This window comes from Argiope bruennichi, chromosome 11 (assembly GCF_947563725.1).
Source record: "Argiope bruennichi chromosome 11, qqArgBrue1.1, whole genome shotgun sequence".
Classification (NCBI taxonomy): Eukaryota; Metazoa; Arthropoda; class Arachnida; order Araneae; family Araneidae; genus Argiope; species Argiope bruennichi.
Genome location: NC_079161.1, coordinates 18,343,007 through 18,362,937, shown reverse-complemented (window position 1 = coordinate 18,362,937; position 19,931 = coordinate 18,343,007).

Below are 19,931 nucleotides of genomic sequence, written 5' to 3'. Positions count from 1 at the left end.
AATTCTGGTCAAAATATTACTACTTGAAGAGAAAAATATTAATTTCCACTATTATAAAAATTAAAAGAATAAATCAATGAAATTGAAAAAATAAAAGTGAAAGGAATCCGGAGAGGGCAGATCGAACCTATGACCCCGAGTTTTCATGTTGAGGCTCGGACCACAAGGCCACATACGATCCGTTGGGAGATCGAATTTAAAGCCACATGTTTATTTTTTTATTTATACTCTATAATGTTGAAAATCCCTACATGAAAGCCATGTGTATATCAAAAAGGATGACTCTGCGCATGCCCAAAATCTCTGACCGAGTTTATTCTTTCATGTCTACTATATCTTTATTTTGGAGGAATTTTAAAATAAAATATTGAAATTTTTGTAAATTCTGGTCAAAATATTACTACTTGAAGAGAAAAATATAAATTTCCACTATTCTAAAAATTATAAGAATAAATCAACGAAACGGAAAAAATAAAGTAAAAGATATCCCGAGAGGGCGGTTCGAACCTATGGCCACGGATTTTCATGCTGGCACTCGGACCACAATGCCATTTACGATAAGTTGTTAGATCGAATTTAAAGCCACATGTTTTTTTCTTTATTAATACTCTATAATGGTGCAAATCCCTGTATGAAAGCCACGTGTATATCAAAAAGGATGACTCTGCGCATGCCCAAAATCTCTGACCGAGTTTATACTTTTATTTCTACAATATCTTTATTTTGGAGGAATTTTAAAATAAAATATTGAAATCTTTGTAAATTCTGGTCAAAATATTACTACTTGAAGAGAAACATTTTAATTTCCACTATTCTAAAAATTAAAAGAATAAATGAATGAAATGGAAAAAATAAAAGTAAAAGAAATCCCGAGAGGGCGGTTCGAACCTATAGCCACGGATTTGCATGCTGACACTCGGACCACAAGGCCACATACGATTGGTTGGCAGATGGAATATAAAGTCACATGTTTATTTTTTATTTATACTCTATAATGGTGCAAATCCCTGCTTGAAAACCGTGTGTATATCAAAAAGGATGACACTGCGCATGCCCAAAATCTCTGACCGAGTTTATACTTTTATTTCTAAAATAACTTTATTTTGGAGGAATTTTAAAATAAAATATTGAAATCATTGTAAATTCTGGTCAAAATATTACTACTTGAAGAGAAAAATATTAATTTCCACTATTCTAAAAATTAAAAAAAAAAATCAATGAAATGGAAAAAAATAAAAGCAAAACGAATTCCGAGAGGGCGCTTCGAACCTACGGCTACGTGTTTGCATGCTGACACTCGGACAACAGGGCCACATAAGACCCTTTGGAAGATCGAATTCAAAGCCGCATGTTTATTTCTTTATTTATACTCTATAATGGTGCAAATCCCTGCATGAAAGCCATGTGTATACCAAAAAGAATGACTCTGCGCATGCCAAAAATCTCTGACAGAGTTTATTCTTTCATGTCTACTATATCTTTATTTTGGAGGAATTTTAAAATAAAATATTGAAATCTTTGTAAATTCTGGTCAAAATATTACTACTTGAAGAGAAAAATATTAATTTCCACTATTATAAAAATTAAAAGAATAAATCAATGAAATTGAAAAAATAAAAGTGAAAGAAATCCCGAGAGGGCGGTTCGAACCTATGGCCACGGATTTGCATGCTGACACTCGGACCACAAGGCCACATACGATCCGTTGGGAGATCGAATTTAAAAGCCACATGATTATTTATTTATTAATACTCTATAATGGTGCAAATCCCTGACTGAAAGCCATGTGTATATCAAAAAGGATGATTCTGCGCATGCCCAAAATCTCTGACCGAGTTTATACTTTTATTTCTACAATATCTTTGTTTTGGAGGAATTTTAAAATAAAATATTGAAATTTTTGTAAATTCTGGTCAAAACATTACTACTTGAAGAGAAAAATATTAATTTCCACTATTCTAAATTTTAAAAAAATAAATCAATGAAATGGAAAAAATAAATGTAAAAGGAATCCCGAGAGGGCCGATCGAACCTATGGCCACGGATTTGCATGCTGACACTCGGACCACAAGGCCACATACGATCCGTTGGCAGATGGAATATAAAGTCACATGTTTATTTTTTTATTTATACTCTATAATGGTGCAAATCCCTGCTTGAAAACCATGTGTATATCAAAAAGGATGACATTGCGCATGCCCCAAATCTCTGACCGAGTTTATTCTTTCATGTCTACTATATCTTTATTTTGGAGGAATTTTAAAATAAAATATTGAAATCTTTGTAAATTCTGGTCAAAATATTACTACTTGAAGAGAAAAATATTAATTTCCACTATTATAAAAATTAAAAGAATAAATCAGTGAAATTGAAAAAATAAAAGTGAAAGAAATCCCGAGAGGGCGGATCGAACCTACGGCCACGGGTTTGCATGCTGACACTCAGACCACAAGGCCATTTACGATCCGTTGGGAGATCGAATTTAAAAGCCACATGATTATTTATTTATTAATACTCTATAATGGTGCAAATCCCTGACTGAAAGCCATGTGTATATCAAAAAGGATGATTCTGCGCATGTCCAAATTCTCTGACCGAGTTTATACTTTTATTTCTACAATATCTTTGTTTTGGAGGAATTTTAAAATAAAATATTGAAATTTTTGTAAATTCTGGTCAAAACATTACTACTTGAAGAGAAAAATATTAATTTCCACTATTCTAAATTTAAAAAAAATAAATCAATGAAATGGAAAAAATAAAATTAAAGGAATCCCGAGAGGGCCGATCGAACCTATGGCCACGGATTTTCATGCTGGCACTCGGACCACAATGCCATTTACGATCCGTTGTTAGATCGAATTTAAAGCCACATGTTTATTTCTTTATTAATACTATATAATGGTGCAAATCCCTGCATGAAAGCCATGTGTATATCAAAAAGGATGACTCTGCGCATGCCCAAAATCTCTGACCGAGTTTATACTTTTATTTCTAAAATAACTTTATTTTGGAGGAATTTTAAAATAAAATATTGAAATCTTTGTAAATTCTGGTCAAAATATTACTACTTGAAAAGAAAAATATTAATTTCCACTATTCTAAAAATTAAAAAAAATAAATCAATGAAATGGAAAAAAATAAAAGCAAAACGAATTCCGAGTGGGCCGATCGAACCTATGACCCCGAGTTTTCATGTTGAAGCTCGGACCACAAGGCCACATACGATCCTTTGGGAGATCGAATTTAAAGCCACATCTTTATTTCTTTATTTATACTCTATAATGTTGAAAATCCCTGCATGAAAGCCATGTGTATATCAAAAAGAATGACTCTGCGCATGCCCAAAATCTCTGACCGAGTTTATACTTTTATTTCTACAATATCTTTATTTTGGCGGAATTTTAAAATAAAATATTGAAATCTTTGTAAATTCTGGTCAAAATATTACTACTTGAAGAGAAAAATATTAATTTCCACTATTCTAAAAATTAAAAGAATAAATGAATGAAATGGAAAAAATAAAAGTAAAAGAAATCCCGAGAGGGCGGTTCGAACCTATGGCCACGGATTTGCATGCTGACACTCGGACCACAAGGCCACATACGATCCGTTGGCAGATGGAATATAAAGTCACATGTTTATTTTTTCATTTATACTCTATAATGGTGCAAATCCCTGCTTGATAACCATGTGTATATCAAAAAGGATGACACTGCGCATGCCCAAAATCTCTGACCGAGTTTATACTTTTATTTCTAAAATAACTTTATTTTGGAGAAATTTTAAAATAAAATATTGAAATCATTGTAAATTCTGGTCAAAATATTACTACTTGAAGAGAAAAATATTAATTTCCACTATTCTAAAAATTAAAAAAAAAATCAATGAAATGGAAAAAAAAAAAGCAAAACGAATTCCGAGAGGGCGCTTCGAACCTACGGCTACGTGTTTGCATGCTGACACTCGGACCACAGGGCCACATAAGACCCTTTAGAAGATCGAATTCAAAGTCACATGTTTATTTTTTTATTTATACTCTATAATGGTGCAAATCCCTGCTTGAAAACCATGTGTATATCAAAAAGGATGACATTGCGCATGCCCAAAATCTCTGACCGAGTTTATTCTTTCATGTCTACTATATCTTTATTTTGGAGGAATTTTAAAATAAAATATTGAAATCTTTGTAAATTCTGGTCAAAATATTACTACTTGAAGAGAAAAATATTAATTTCCACTATTATAAAAATTAAAAGAATAAATCAATGAAATTGAAAAAATAAAAGTGAAAGAAATCCCGAGAGGGCGGATCGAACCTACGGCCACGGGTTTGCATGCTGACACTCAGACCACAAGGCCATTTACGATCCGTTGGGAGATCGAATTTAAAAGCCACATGATTATTTATTTATTAATACTCTATAATGGTGCAAATCCCTGACTGAAAGCCATGTGTATATCAAAAAGGATGATTCTGCGCATGCCCAAATTCTCTGACCGAGTTTATACTTTTATTTCTACAATATCTTTATTTTGGAGGAATTTTAAAATAAAATATTGAAATCTTTGTAAATTCTGGTCAAAATATTACTACTTGAAGAGAAAAATATTAATTTCCACTATTCTTAAAATTAAAAGAATAAATGAATGAAATGGAAAAAATAAAAGTAAAAGAAATCCCGAGAGGGCGGTTCGAACCAACGGCCACGGATTTGCATGCTGACACTCGGACCACAAGGCCACATACGATCCGTTGGCAGATGGAATATAAAGTCACATGTTTATTTTTTTATTTATACTCTATAATGGTGCAAATCCCTGCTTGAAAACCATGTGTATATCAAAAAGGATGACATTGCGCATGCCCAAAATCTCTGACCGAGTTTATTCTTTCATGTCTACTATATCTTTATTTTGGAGGAATTTTAAAATAAAATATTGAAATCTTTGTAAATTCTGGTCAAAACATTACTACTTGAAGAGAAAAATATTAATTTCCACTATTCTAAATTAAAAAAAAATAAATCAATGAAATGGAAAAAATAAAAGTAAAAGGAATCCCGAGAGGGGCGATCGAACCTATGGCCACGGATTTTCATGCTGGCACTCGGACCACAATGCCATTTACGATCCGTTGTTAGATCGAATTTAAAGCCACATGTTTATTTCTTTATTAATACTATATAATGGTGCAAATCCCTGCATGAAAGCCATGTGTATATCAAAAAGGATGACACTGCGCATGCCCAAAATCTCTGACCGAGTTTATACTTTTATTTCTAAAATAACTTTATTTTGGAGAAATTTTAAAATAAAATATTGAAATCATTGTAAATTCTGGTCAAAATATTACTACTTGAAGAGAAAAATATTAATTTCCACTATTCTAAAAATTAAAAAAAAAAATCAATGAAATGGAAAAAAAAAAGCAAAACGAATTCCGAGAGGGCGCTTCGAACCTACGGCTACGTGTTTGCATGCTGACACTCGGACCACAGGGCCACATAAGACCCTTTAGAAGATCGAATTCCAAGCCACATGTTTATTTCTTTATTTATACTCTATAATGATGCAAATCCCTGCATGAAAGCCATGTGTATACCAAAAAGAATGACTCTGCGCATGCCCAAAATCTCTGACAGAGTTTATTTTTTCATGTCTACTATATCTTTATTTTGGAGGAATTTTAAAATAAAATATTGAAATCTTTGTAAATTCTGGTCAAAATATTACTACTTGAAAAGAAAAATATTAATTTCCACTATTATAAAAATTAAAAGAATAAATCAATGAAATTGAAAAAAATAAAAGTGAAAGAAATCCCGAGAGGGCGGATCGAACCTACGGCCACGGGTTTGCATGCTGACACTCAGACCACAAGGCCATTTACGATCCGTTGGGAGATCGAATTTAAAAGCCACATGATTATTTATTTATTAATGCTCTATAATGGTGCAAATCCCTGACTGAAAGCCATGTGTATATCAAAAAGGATGATTCTGCGCATGCCCAAATTCTCTGACCGAGTTTATACTTTTATTTCTACAATATCTTTATTTTGGAGGAATTTTAAAATAAAATATTGAAATCTTTGTAAATTCTGGTCAAAATATTACTACTTGAAGAGAAAAATATTAATTTCCACTATTCTTAAAATTAAAAGAATAAATGAATGAAATGGAAAAAATAAAAGTAAAAGAAATCCCGAGAGGGCGGTTCGAACCAACGGCCACGGATTTGCATGCTGACACTCGGACCACAAGGCCACATACGATCCGTTGGCAGATGGAATATAAAGTCACATGTTTATTTTTTTTTTATACTCTATAATGGTGCAAATCCCTGCTTGAAAACCATGTGTATATCAAAAAGTATGACATTGCGCATGCCCAAAATCTCTGACCGAGTTTATTCTTTCATGTCTACTATATCTTTATTTTGGAGGAATTTTAAAATAAAATATTGAAATCTTTGTAAATTCTGGTCAAAATATTACTACTTGAAGAGAAAAATATTAATTTCCACTATTATAAAAATTAAAAGAATAAATCAATGAAATTGAAAAAATAAAAGTGAAAGAAATCCCGAGAGGGCGGATCGAACCTACGGCCACGGGTTTGCATGCTGACACTCAGACCACAAGGCCATTTACGATCCGTTGGGAGATCGAATTTAAAAGCCACATGATTATTTATTTATTAATACTCTATAATGGTGCAAATCCCTGACTGAAAGCCATGTGTATATCAAAAAGGATGATTCTGCGCATGCCCAAATTCTCTGACCGAGTTTATACTTTTATTTCTACAATATCTTTGTTTTGGAGGAATTTTAAAATAAAATATTGAAATTTTTGTAAATTCTGGTCAAAACATTACTACTTGAAGAGAAAAATATTAATTTCCACTATTCTAAATTTAAAAAAAATAAATCAATGAAATGGAAAAAATAAAAGTAAAAGGAATCCCGAGAGGGGCGATCGAACCTATGGCCACGGATTTTCATGCTGGCACTCGGACCACATACGATCCGTTGGCAGATGGAATATAAAGTCACATGTTTATTTTTTTATTTATACTCTATAATGGTGCAAATCCCTGCTTGATAACCATGTGTATATCAAAAAGGATGACACTGCGCATGCCCAAAATCTCTGACCGAGTTTATACTTTTATTTCTAAAATAACTTTATTTTGGAGAAATTTTAAAATAAAATATTGAAATCATTGTAAATTCTGGTCAAAATATTACTACTTGAAGAGAAAAATATTAATTTCCACTATTCTAAAAATTAAAAAAAAAAAATCAATGAAATGGAAAAAAATAAATGCAAAACGAATTCCGAGAGGGCGCTTCGAACCTACGGCTACGTGTTTGCATGCTGACACTCGGACCACAGGGCCACATAAGACCCTTTGTAAGATCGAATTCAAAGCCACATGTTTATTTCTTTATTTATACTCTATAATGGTGCAAATCCCTGCATGAAAGCCATGTGTATACCAAAAAGAATGACTCTGCGCATGCCAAAATCTCTGACAGAGTTTATTCTTTCATGTCTACTATATCTTTATTTTGGAGGAATTTTAAAATAAAATATTGAAATCTTTGTAAATTCTGGTCATAATATTACTACTTGAAAAGAAAAATATTAATTTCCACTATTATAAAAATTAAAAGAATAAATCAATGAAATTGAAAAAAATAAAAGTGAAAGAAATCCCGAGAGGGCGGATCGAACCTACGGCCACGGGTTTGCATGCTGACACTCAGACCACAAGGCCATTTACGATCCGTTGGGAGATCGAATTCAAAAGCCACATGATTATTTATTTATTAATACTCTATAATGGTGCAAATCCCTGACTGAAAGCCATGTGTATATCAAAAAGGATGATTCTGCGCATGCCCAAATTCTCTGACCGAGTTTATACTTTTATTTCTACAATATCTTTGTTTTGGAGGAATTTTAAAATAAAATATTGAAATTTTTGTAAATTCTGGTCAAAACATTACTACTTGAAGAGAAAAATATTAATTTCCACTATTCTAAATTTTAAAAAAAATAAGACAATGAAATGGAAAAATTAAAAGGAAAAGGAATCCCGAGAGGGCCGTCGAACCTATGGCCACGGATTTTCATGCTGGCACTCGGACCACAAAGCCATTTACGATCCGTTGTTAGATCGAATTTAAAGCCACATGTTTATTTCTTTATTAATACTCTATAATGGTGCAAATCCCTGCATGAAAGCCATGTGTATATCAAAAAGGATGACTCTGCGCATGCCCAAAATCTCTGACCGAGTGTCTACTTTTATTTCTGCAATATCTTTATTTTGGCGGAATTTTAAAATAAAATATTGAAATCTTTGTAAATTCTGGTCAAAATATTACTACTTGAAGAGAAAAATATTAATTTCCACTATTCTAAAAATTAAAAGAATAAATGAATGAAATGGAAAAAATAAAAGTAAAAGAAATCCCGAGAGGGCGGTTCGAACCTATGGCCACGGATTTGCATGCTGACACTCGTACCACAAGGCCACATACGATCCGTTGGCAGATGGAATTTAAAGCCACATGTTTATTTCTTTATTAATACTCTATAATGGTGCAAATCCCTGCATGAAAGACATGTGTATATCAAAAAGGATGACTCTGCGCATGCCCAAAATTTCTGACCGAGTTTATACTTTTATTTCTACAATATCTTTATTTTGGAGGAATTTTAAAATAAAATATTGAAATCTTTGTAAATTCTGGTCAAAACATTACTACTTGAAGAGAAAAATATTAATTTCCACTATTCTAAATTTTAAAAAAATAAATCAATGAAATGGAAAAAATAAAAGTAAAAGAAATCCCGAGTGGGCCGATCGAACCTATGGCCACGGATTTTCATGCTAGCACTCGGACCACAATGCCATTTACGATCCGTTGTTAGATCAAATTTAAAGCCACATGTTTATTTCTTTATTAATACTCTATAATGGTGCAAATCCCTGCATGAAAGCCATGTGTATACCAAAAAGAATGACTCTGCGCATGCCCAAAATCTCTGACAGAGTTTATTCTTTCATGTCTACTATATCTTTATTTTGGAGGAATTTTAAAATAAAATAATGAAATCTTTGTAAATTCTGGTCAAAATATTACTACTTGAAAAGAAAAATATTAATTTCCACTATTATAAAAATTAAAAGAATAAATCAATGAAATTGAAAAAAATAAAAGTGAAAGAAATCCCGAGAGGGCGGATCGAACCTACGGCCACGGGTTTGCATGCTGACACTCAGACCACAAGGCCATTTACGATCCGTTGGGAGATCGAATTCAAAAGCCACATGATTATTTATTTATTAATACTCTATAATGGTGCAAATCCCTGACTGAAAGCCATGTGTATATCAAAAAGGATGATTCTGCGCATGCCCAAATTCTCTGACCGAGTTTATACTTTTATTTCTACAATATCTTTGTTTTGGAGGAATTTTAAAATAAAATATTGAAATTTTTGTAAATTCTGGTCAAAACATTACTACTTGAAGAGAAAAATATTAATTTCCACTATTCTAAATTTTAAAAAAAATAAGACAATGAAATGGAAAAATTAAAAGGAAAAGGAATCCCGAGAGGGCCGTCGAACCTATGGCCACGGATTTTCATTTTGGCACTCGGACCACAAAGCCATTTACGATCCGTTGTTAGATCGAATTTAAAGCCACATGTTTATTTCTTTATTAATACTCTATAATGGTGCAAATCCCTGCATGAAAGCCATGTGTATATCAAAAAGGATGACTCTGCGCATGCCCAAAATCTCTGACCGAGTTTATACTTTTATTTCTACAATATCTTTGTTTTGGAGGAATTTTAAAATAAAATATTGAAATTTTTGTAAATTCTGGTCAAAACATTACTACTTGAAGAGAAAAATATTAATTTCCACTATTCTAAATTTAAAAAAAAATAAGACAATGAAATGGAAAAATTAAAAGGAAAAGGAATCCCGAGAGGGCCGTCGAACCTATGGCCACGGATTTTCATGCTGGCACTCGGACCACAAAGCCATTTACGATCCGTTGTTAGATCGAATTTAAAGCCACATGTTTATTTCTTTATTAATACTCTATAATGGTGCAAATCCCTGCATGAAAGCCATGTGTATATCAAAAAGGATGACTCTGCGCATGCCCAAAATCTCTGACCGAGTGTCTACTTTTATTTCTGCAATATCTTTATTTTGGCGGAATTTTAAAATAAAATATTGAAATCTTTGTAAATTCTGGTCAAAATATTACTACTTGAAGAGAAAAATATTAATTTCCACTATTCTAAAAATTAAAAGAATAAATGAATGAAATGGAAAAAATAAAAGTAAAAGAAATCCCGAGAGGGCGGTTCGAACCTATGGCCACGGATTTGCATGCTGACACTCGTACCACAAGGCCACATACGATCCGTTGGCAGATGGAATTTAAAGCCACATGTTTATTTCTTTATTAATACTCTATAATGGTGCAAATCCCTGCATGAAAGACATGTGTATATCAAAAAGGATGACTCTGCGCATGCCCAAAATCTCTGACCGAGTTTATACTTTTATTTCTACAATATCTTTATTTTGGAGGAATTTTAAAATAAAATATTGAAATCATTGTAAATTCTGGTCAAAATATTACTACTTGAAGAGAAAAATATTAATTTCCACTATTCTAAAAATTAAAAAAAAAATCAATGAAATGGAAAAAAATAAAAGCAAAACGAATTCCGAGAGGGCGCTTCGAACCTACGGCCACGTGTTTGCATGCTGACACTCAGACCACAATGCCATTTAGGATCCGTTGGGCGATCGAATTTAAAGCCACATGTTTATTTCTTTATTAATACTCTATAATGGTGCAAATCCCTGCATGAAAGCCATGTGTATATCAAAAAGGATGACTCTGCGCATGCCCAAAATCTCTGACCGAGTTTATACTTTTATTTCTACAATATCTTTATTTTGGAGGAATTTTAAAATAAAATATTAAAATCTTTGTAAATTCTGGTCAAAACATTACTACTTGAAGAGAAAAATATTAATTTCCACTATTCTAAATTTTAAAAAAATAAATCAATGAAATGGAAAAAATAAAAGTAAAAGGAATCCCGAGAGGGCCGATCGAACCTATGGCCACGGATTTTCATGCTGGCACTCGGACCACAATGCCATTTACGATCCGTTGTTAGATCGAATTTAAAGCCACGTGTTTATTTCTTTATTAATACTCTATAATGGTGCAAATCCCTGCATGAAAGCCATGTGTATACCAAAAAGAATGACTCTGCGCATGCCCAAAATCTCTGACCGAGTTTATTCTTTCATGTCTACTATATCTTTATTTTGGAGGAATTTTAAAATAAAATATTGAAATCTTTGTAAATTCTGGTCAAAATATTACTACTTGAAGAGAAAAATATTAATTTCCACTATTATAAAAATTAAAAGAATAAATCAATGAAATTGAAAAAATAAAATTGAAAGATATCCCGAGAGGGCGGGTCGAACCTACGGCCACGGGTTTGCATGCTGACACTCAGACCACAATGCCATTTACGATCCGTTGGGAGATCGAATTTAAAGCCACATGTTTATTTCTTTATTAATACTCTATAATGGTGCAAATCCCTGCATGAAAGCCATGTGTATATCAAAAAGGATGACTCTGCGCATGCCCAAAATCTCTGACCGAGTTTATACTTTTATTTCTACAATATCTTTATTTTGGAGGAATTTTAAAATAAAATATTAAAATCTTTGTAAATTCTGGTCAAAACATTACTACTTGAAGAGAAAAATATTAATTTCCACTATTCTAAATTTTAAAAAAATAAATCAATGAAATGGAAAAAATAAAAGTAAAAGAAATCCCGAGTGGGCCGATCGAACCTATGGCCACGGATTTTCATGCTAGCACTCGGACTACAATGCCATTTACGATCCGTTGTTAGATCAAATTTAAAGCCACATGTTTATTTCTTTATTAATACTCTATAATGGTGCAAATCCCTGCATGAAAGCCATGTGTATATCAAAAAGGATGACTCTGCGCATGCCCAAAATCTCTGACCGAGTTTATTCTTTCATGTCTACTATATCTTTATTTTGGAGGAATTTTAAAATAAAATATTGAAATTTTTGTAAATTCTGGTCAAAACATTACTACTTGAAGAGAAAAATATTAATTTCCACTATTATAAATTTTAAAAAAATAAATCAATGAAATGGAAAAAATAAAAGTAAAAGGAATCCCGAGAGGGCCGATCGAACCTATGGCCACGGATTTTCATGCTGGCACTCGGACCACAATGCCATTTACGATCCGTTGTTAGATCGAATTTAAAGCCACATGTTTATTTCTTTATTAATACTCTATAATGGTGCAAATCCCTGCATGAAAGCCATGTGTATACCAAAAAGAATGACTCTGCGCATGCCCAAAATCTCTGACCGAGTTTATTCTTTCATGTCTACTATATCTTTATTTTGGAGGAATTTTAAAATAAAATATTGAAATCTTTGTAAATTCTGGTCAAAATATTACTACTTGAAGAGAAAAATATTAATTTCCACTATTATAAAAATTAAAAGAATAAATCAATGAAATTGAAAAAATAAAATTGAAAGATATCCCGAGAGGGCGGGTCGAACCTACGGCCACGGGTTTGCATGCTGACACTCAGACCACAATGCCATTTACGATCCGTTGGGAGATCGAATTTAAAGCCACATGTTTATTTCTTTATTAATACTCTATAATGGTGCAAATCCCTGCATGAAAGCCATGTGTATATCAAAAAGGATGACTCTGCGCATGCCCAAAATCTCTGACCGAGTTTATACTTTTATTTCTACAATATCTTTATTTTGGAGGAATTTTAAAATAAAATATTGAAATCTTTGTAAATTCTGGTCAAAACATTACTACTTGAAGAGAAAAATATTAATTTCCACTATTCTAAATTTTAAAAAAATAAATCAATGAAATGGAAAAAATAAAAGTAAAAGAAATCCCGAGAGGGCCGATCGAACCTATGGCCACGGATTTTCATGCTGGCACTCGGACCACAATGCCATTTACGATCCGTTGTTAGATCGAATTTAAAGCCACATGTTTATTTCTTTATTAATACTCTATAATGGTGCAAATCCCTGCATGAATGCCATGTGTATATCAAAAAGGATGACTCTGCGCATGCCCAAAATCTCTGACCGAGTTTATACTTTTATTTCTACAATATCTTTATTTTGGAGGAATTTTAAAATAAAATATTGAAATCTTTGTAAATTCTGGTCAAAATATTACTACTTGAAGAGAAAAATATTAATTTCCACTATTCTTAAAATTAAAAGAATAAATGAATGAAATGGAAAAAATAAAAGTAAAAGAAATCCCGAGAGGGCGGTTAGAACTTTCGGCCACGGATTTGCATGCTGAAACTCGGACCACAAGGCCACATACGATCCGTTGGCAGATGGAATATAAAGTCACATGTTTATTTCTTTATTAATACTCTATAATGGTGCAAATCCCTGCATGAAAGCCATGTGTATATCAAAAAGGATGACTCTGCGCATGCCCAAAATCTCTGACCGAGTTTATACTTTTATTTCTACAATATCTTTATTTTGGAGGAATTTTAAAATAAAATATTGAAATCTTTGTAAATTCTGGTCAAAATATTACTACTTGAAGAGAAAAATATTAATTTCCACTATTCTTAAAATAAAAAGAATAAATGAATGAAATGGAAAAAATAAAAGTAAAAGAAATCCCGAGAGGGCGGTTCGAACTTACGGCCACGGATTTGCATGCTGACACTCGGACCACAAGGCCACATACAATCCTTTGGGAGATCGAATTTAAAGCCACATGTTTATTTTTTTATTTATACTCTATAATGGTGCAAATCCCTGCTTGAAAACCATGTGTATATTAAAAAGGATGACACTGCGCATGCCCAAAATCTCTGACCGAGTTTATACTTTTATTTCTAAAATAACTTTATTTTGGAGGAATTTTAAAATAAAATATTGAAATCATTGTAAATTCTGGTCAAAATATTACTACTTGAAGAGAAAAATATTAATTTCCACTATTCTAAAAATTAAAAAAAAAAAAATCAATGAAATGGAAAAAAATAAAAGCAAAACGATTTCCGAGAGGGCGCTTCGAACCTACGGCTACGTGTTTGCATGCTGACACTCGGACCACAGGGCCACATAAGACCCTTTGGAAGATCGAATTTAAAGCCACATGTTTATTTCTTTATTTATACTCTATAATGGTGCAAATCCCTGCATGAAAGCCATGTGTATACCAAAAAGAATGACTCTGCGCATGCCCAAAATCTCTGACCGAGTTTATTCTTTCATGTCTACTATATCTTTATTTTGGAGGAATTTTAAAATAAAATATTGAAATCTTTGTAAATTCTGGTCAAAATATTACTACTTGAAGAGAAAAATATTAATTTCCACTATTATAAAAATTAAAAGAATAAATCAATGAAATTGAAAAAATAAAATTGAAAGAAATCCCGAGAGGGCGGATCGAACCTACGGCCACGGGTTTGCATGCTGACACTCAGACCACAATGCCATTTACGATCCGTTGGGAGATCGAATTTAAAGCCACATGTTTATTTCTTTATTAATACTCTATAATGGTGCAAATCCCTGCATGAAAGCCATGTGTATATCAAAAAGGATGACTCTGCGCATGCCCAAAATCTCTGACCGAGTTTATACTTTTATTTCTACAATATCTTTATTTTGGAGGAATTTTAAAATAAAATATTGAAATCTTTGTAAATTCTGGTCAAAACAATACTACTTGAAGAGAAAAATATTAATTTCCACTATTCTAAATTTTAAAAAAATAAATCAATGAAATGGAAAAAATAAAAGTAAAAGAAATCCCGAGAGGGCCGATCGAACCTATGGCCACGGATTTTCATGCTGGCACTCGGACCACAATGCCATTTACGATCCGTTGTTAGATCGAATTTAAAGCCACATGTTTATTTCTTTATTAATACTCTATAATGGTGCAAATCCCTGCATGAATGCCATGTGTATATCAAAAAGGATGACTCTGCGCATGCCCAAAATCTCTGACCGAGTTTATACTTTTATTTCTACAATATCTTTATTTTGGAGGAATTTTAAAATAAAATATTGAAATCTTTGTATATTCTGGTCAAAATATTACAACTTGAAGAGAAAAATATTAATTTCCACTATTCTTAAAATAAAAAGAATAAATGAATGAAATGGAAAAAATAAAAGTAGAAGAAATCCCGAGAGGGCGGTTCGAACTTACGGCCACGGATTTGCATGCTGAAACTCGGACCACAAGGCCACATACGATCCGTTGGCAGATGGAATATAAAGTCACATGTTTATTTCTTTATTAATACTCTATAATGGTGCAAATCCCTGCATGAAAGCCATGTGTATATCAAAAAGGATGACTCTGCGCATGCCCAAAATCTCTGACCGAGTTTATACTTTTATTTCTACAATATCTTTATTTTGGAGGAATTTTAAAATAAAATATTGAAATCTTTGTAAATTCTGGTCAAAATATTACTACTTGAAGAGAAAAATATTAATTTCCACTATTCTTAAAATAAAAAGAATAAATGAATGAAATGGAAAAAATAAAAGTAGAAGAAATCCCGAGAGGGCGGTTCGAACTTACGGCCACGGATTTGCATGCTGACACTCGGACCACAAGGCCACATACGATCCTTTGGGAGATCGAATTTAAAGCCACATGTTTATTTTTTTATTTATACTCTATAATGGTGCAAATCCCTGCTTGAAAACCATGTGTATATTAAAAAGGATGACACTGCGCATGCCCAAAATCTCTGACCGAGTTTATACTTTTATTTCTAAAATATTTTTATTTTGGAGGAATTTTAAAATAAAATATTGCAATCATTGTAAATTCTGGTCAAAATATTACTACTTGAAGAGAAAAATATTAATTTCCACTATTCTAAAAATTAAAAAAAAAAATCAATGAAATGGAAAAAAATAAAAGCAAAACGAATTCCGAGAGGGCGCTTCGAACCTACGGCTACGTGTTTGCATGCTGACACTCGGACCACAGGGCCACATAAGACCCTTTGGAAGATCGAATTTAAAGCCACATGTTTATTTCTTTATTTATACTCTATAATGGTGCAAATCCCTGCATGAAAGCCATGTGTATACCAAAAAGAATGACTCTGCGCATGCCCAAAATCTCGGACCGAGTTTATTCTTTCATGTCTACTATATCTTTATTTTGGAGGAATTTTAAAATAAAATATTGAAATTTTTGTAAATTCTGGTCAAAATATTACTACTTGAAGAGAAAAATATTAATTTCCGCTATTCTAAAAATTAAAAAAAAAAATCAATGAAATGGAAAAAAATAAAAGCAAAACGAATTCCGAGAGGGCGCTTCGAACCTACGGCTACGTGTTTGCATGCTGACACTCGGACCACAGGGCCACATAAGACCCTTTGGAAGATCGAATTTAAAGCCACATGTTTATTTCTTTCTTTATACTCTATAATGGTCCAAATCCCTGCATGAAAGCCATGTGTATACCAAAAAGAATGACTCTGCGCATGCCCAAAATCTCTGACTGAGTTTATTCTTTCATGTCTACTATATCTTTATTTTGGAGGAATTTTAAAATAAAATATTGAAATCTTTGTAACTTCTGGTCAAAATATTACTACTTGAAGAGAAAAATATTAATTTCCACTATTATAAAAATTAAAAGAATAAATCAATGAAATTGAAAAAATAAAAGTGAAAGAAATCCCGAGAGGGCGGATCGAACCTAAGGCCACGGGTTTGCATGCTGACACTCAGACCACAAGGCCATTTACGATCCGTTGGGAGATCGAATTTAAAAGCCACATGATTATTTATTTATTAATACTCTATAATGGTGCAAATCCCTGACTGAGAGGTCATGTGTATATCAAAAAGGATGATTCTGCGCATGCCCAAATTCTCTGACCGAGTTTATACTTTTATTTCTACAATATCTTTGTTTTGGAGGAATTTTCAAATAAAATATTGAAATTTTTGTAAATTCTGGTCAAAACATTACTACTTGAAGAGAAAAATATTAATTTCCACTATTCTAAATTTTAAAAAAATAAATCAATGAAATGGAAAAAATAAAAGTAAAAGGAATCCCGAGAGGGCCGATCGAACCTATGGCCACTGATTTTCATGCTGGCACTCGGACCACAATGCCATTTACGATCCGTTGTTAGATCGAATTTAAAGCCACATGTTTATTTCTTTATTAATACTCTAAAATGGTGCAAATCCCTGCATTAAAGCCATGTGTATATCAAAAAGGATGACTCTGCGCATGCCCAAAATCTCTGACCGAGTTTATACTTTTATTTCTACAATATCTTTATTTTGGAGGAATTTTAAAATAAAATATTGAAATCTTTGTAAATTCTGGTCAAAATATTACTACTTGAAGAGAAAAATTATAATTTCCACTATTATAAAAATTAAAAGAATAAATCAATGAAATTGAAAAAATAAAAGTAAAAGGAATCCCGAGAGGGCCGATCGAACCTATGGCCACGGACTTTCATGCTGGCACTCGGACCACAATGCCATTTACGATCCGTTGGCAGATGGAATATAAAGTCACATGTTTATTTTTTTATTTATACTCTATAATGGTGCAAATCCCTGCTTGAAAACCATGTGTATATCAAAAAGGATGACACTGCGCATGCCCAAAATCTCTGACCGAGTTTATTCTTTCATGTCTACTATATCTTTATTTTGGAGGAATTTTAAAATAAAATATTGAAATCTTTGTAAATTCTGGTCAAAATATTACTACTTGAAGAGAAAAATTATAATTTCCACTATTATAAAAATTAAAAGAATAAATCAATGAAATTGAAAAAATAAAAGTAAAAGGAATCCCGAGAGGGCCGATCGAACCTATGGCCACGGATTTTCATGCTGGCACTCGGACCACAATGCCATTTACGATCCGTTGTTAGATCGAATTTAAAGCCACATGTTTATTTCTTTATTAATACTCTATAATGGTGCAAATCCCGGCATGAAAGCCATGTGTATATCAAAAAGGATGACTCTGCGCATGCCCAAAATCTCTGACCGAGTTTATACTTTTATTTCTAAAATAACTTTATTTTGGAGGAATTTTAAAATAAAATATTGAAATCTTTGTAAATTCTGGTCAAAATATTACTACTTGAAAAGAAAAATATTAATTTCCACTATTCTAAAAATTAAAAAAAATAAATCAATGAAATGGAAAAAAAATAAAAGCAAAACGAATTCCGAGTGGGCCGATCGAACCTATGACCCCGAGTTTTCATGTTGAGGCTCGGACCACAAGGCCACATACGATCCTTTGGGAGATCGAATTTAAAGCCACATGTTTATTTCTTTACTTATACTCTATAATGTTGAAAATCCCTGCATGAAAGCCATGTGTATATCAAAAAGGATGACTCTGCGCATGCCCAAAATCTCTGACCGAGTTTATACTTTTATTTCTACAATATCTTTATTTTGGCGGAATTTTAAAATAAAATATTGAAATCTTTGTAAATTCTGGTCAAAATATTACTACTTGAAGAGAAAAATATTAATTTCCACTATTCTAAAAATTAAAAGAATAAATGAATGAAATGGAAAAAATAAAAGTAAAAGAAATCCCGAGAGGGCCGTTCGAACCTATGGCCACGGATTTGCATGCTGACACTCGGACCACAAGGCCACATACGATCCGTTAGCCGATGGAATATAAAGTCACATGTTTATTTTTTTATTTATACTCTAAAATGGTGCAAATCCCTGCTTGAAAACCATGTGTATATCAAAAAGGATGACACTGCGCATGCCCAAAATCTCTGACCGAGTTTATACTTTTATTTCTAAAATAACTTTATTTTAGAGGAATTTTAAAATAAAATATTGAAATCATTGTAAATTCTGGTCAAAATATTACTACTTGAAGAGAAAAATATTAATTTCCACTATTCTAAAAATTAAAAAAAAAATCAATGAAATGGAAAAAAATAAAAGCAAAACGAATTCCGAGAGGGCGCTTCGAACCTACGGCTACGTGTTTGCATGCTGACACTCGGACCACAGGGCCACATAAGACCCTTTGGAAGATCGAATTTAAAGCCACATGTTTATTTCTTTATTTATACTCTATAATGGTCCCAATCCCTGCATGAAAGCCATGTGTATACCAAAAAGAATGACTCTGCGCATGCCCAAAATCTCTGACTGAGTTTATTCTTTCATGTCTACTATATCTTTATTTTGGAGGAATTTTAAAATAAAATATTGAAATCTTTGTAAATTCTGGTCAAAATATTACTACTTGAAGAGAAAAATATTAATTTCCACTATTATAAAAATTAAAAGAATAAATCAATGAAATTGAAAAAATAAAAGTGAAAGAAATCCCGAGAGGGCGGTTCGAACCTACGGCCACGGGTTTGCATGCTGACACTCAGACCACATGGCCATTTACGATCCGTTGGGAGATCGAATTTAAAAGCCACATGATTATTTATTTATTAATACTCTATAATGGTGCAAATCCCTGACTGAGAGGTCATGTGTATATCAAAAAGGATGATTCTGCGCATGCCCAAATTCTCTGACCAAGTTTATACTTTTATTTCTACAATATCTTTGTTTTGGAGGAATTTTAAAATAAAATATTGAAATTTTTGTAAATTCTGGTCAAAACATTACTACTTGAAGAGAAAAAATATTAATTTCCACTATTCTAAATTTTAAAAAAATAAATCAATGAAATGGAAAAAATAAAAGTAAAAGGAA